This window comes from Tiliqua scincoides, chromosome 11, assembly GCF_035046505.1.
Source record: "Tiliqua scincoides isolate rTilSci1 chromosome 11, rTilSci1.hap2, whole genome shotgun sequence".
NCBI classification, from domain to species: Eukaryota; Metazoa; Chordata; class Lepidosauria; order Squamata; family Scincidae; genus Tiliqua; species Tiliqua scincoides.
The window spans coordinates 19019306-19021586 of NC_089831.1; the positions used below are offsets into that span (position 1 = coordinate 19019306).

At 46.0% G+C, this 2281-nt stretch overlaps 1 pseudogene; it reads left to right on the forward strand.

The window, feature by feature from the left end:
- The first annotated feature begins 1952 nt into the window (after positions 1-1952).
- On the forward strand, positions 1953-2072 carry LOC136662958 (5S ribosomal RNA; annotated as a pseudogene).
- The last annotated feature ends 209 nt before the right edge of the window (positions 2073-2281 follow it).

Here is a 2281-nt window from a genome sequence, read left to right on the forward strand (position 1 = left end):
TAAGACTTTGTCATCAAAAGACCTGAAGAATCTGCAGCTCAACAGGCATGCTTCATTTGTGGGTTGGTGTCTTCACTAGCAGGTACCCCAAGCCCATTAGCAGCTTGTTCTGCCTTATTGTCTTCCCAGGAAGAGCTTGTAACCTAGATATGTGAATCAGTTGTCAGGATCTACGAGTAAATTACTAGGGGCACAATCCTAACCAGATCTACTCAGAAGTAAGTCCTATTTTGTTCAATGGGTCTTACTCTCAGGGAAGTGCGGTTAGGATTGCAGCCTAGTTTGCAGATTATTCAAAGGGTTTTTTTTTATGGGTTGGCATCTTCATCCCCTTCCAGGCTCTGAGTCCATCTCAGGCCTTTTCTGCTCACTTCCACTAGAGGGGGAATCCTGCATCCTGAACTGTATCACCTACAGCTGGGGCTAGAATTTTCCCCCAAACAGATATCCCTAATTATATTGTACCTTTGTGTGAGCTTTAACTGTTGGTCACTTCAGGAGCCAACACAGACTGATCCAAAGGGTATGAAATAGAGTTGGCATTGCCATTTATCATGTGAAACAAATTTCAGTGTCTCTCAAGTTTACCTGGGTCATGATGACCCCCCCCCCCCCCACAGCCTCTTCTTCCTTGCTCAGCTGAGTGCTGCAATCTTGGATCTCAGGAAATCTGGCAAGACAAGTTTCCACAAGACAAGTTGAGTTTATCAGAGATTTTCTGCACATCTTTAGACTTAGGATGCGTAAAAAGAAATATTCCCTTACTTTGGAATATTTTGGTGTTTTGGGGCAAAGTACCACTGAGCATGTACAGATTGGAACACCTTTCCATTCTAAAGGGTTACTTGCACATGCAGGTAATGCTTCATTGCTGTATTCCTAATGCAACAAACAAATGTGTGTATGTGAGTGTAGGAGCCAACCCTCTGTTTTGCTTTCATTTATTGGAATGCGGGCCCAGCAGCAGGCGGACATAACTACCTTCCTCTATTTTCACTATGGGTAATATTACCCATGCCAGCAGGATTTCTGCATTTAACTATAGCTGCAGGAGGGCACTTACCAAAAAGCAATTTCATTCTCTTTTGCCAGAGGTACATGGATGAATCTCAGGCATATAAAAGTCAATCTGTTTTCAGCTCCCGAGACTGTCTTGTTCCCCATATCAGGCTTCCACAAGCAGCCGGGTGGGGTGCTGTCAGCTCTGATAGAAGCTGTGGTTTTTCTTCATTTAGTGATCTGTGAAAATTTAATGATTGTTAGCGTGCTGTAAGTGCAGGCGGTGCGCACTCGCCTGAGGCACTTTGCACTTTCCCAGTCAAATGTAGTGGTGATAGTGGGGGGATGGAAGGTGTGAAAGGTGAACTTTCCCTAGAAGCTACAGGAACCCTCCTAAGGTCTTTGCTTTTGTGGTCAGAGGAGCATTTCTGGAGAGGCGGGCCAAGATCATGAGGAATGCTTGGTTCTGTTGCAATTGGTGTCACCTGGTAACAGATGGTTCAATCCATGGGCTTGCAGTTCTGTCTCCCTGTCCACAAACTGTAGGTTGTAGTACTGATTCTTATCAGTAAACTAGCAACAGTAAAAAAAAAAAATCCATTTCATTCATTCATTTTAATCCTGCTTTTTGCTAAACAGTCCCAACGTGGTTAACAGTAATATAAAAACAGCTTACCGTAAAAACAAAATTCAACAATTTTAAATAGTCAGGGACAGACAAAAATGCAGTAAACCAGCAGCAGATACAAGCCAGCTCAGGTTCACAAGTCAAAAGCCTAGCAGAATAGATGTGATCTCCACTACAAGGATTAGGCACTCCAATCCTGAGCTGCCCGAAGTGCAGTGCTGCTGTGGCACTGAAAAAGGCTGCCACAGTGTCCTGAGAGCACCTGGGCAGCTGGTGGCAGCTCCTCAGGGGAAGGGTACATTTGTCCCCTTCCCTGGGTAAGGAACATTGCAGCAACTGTTACCCTGCACATGCCTGATCTTGTCTGATCTTAGAAGCTAAGCAGGGTCAGGCCTGGTTAGTACTTGGATGGGAGACCACCTGGGAATACTGGGTGCTGTAGGCTTATACCATAGTCTTTCGAGACTGAAGGTTGCCAACCAGAACATAGCCCCACAATGGGGCTACTCGATTTTGCGGCAGCTCTGGAACTGCTGCAGAATCAAAGAGTTCCGTGTTGGGCCACGAGGCCTGACATGAAGCTCAGGATCCGGTGGAGCTCAGCTCCACTGGTCCTGTCCTCTCCCTGCCCTACTCCCTTCCCCAGCAAGCCTC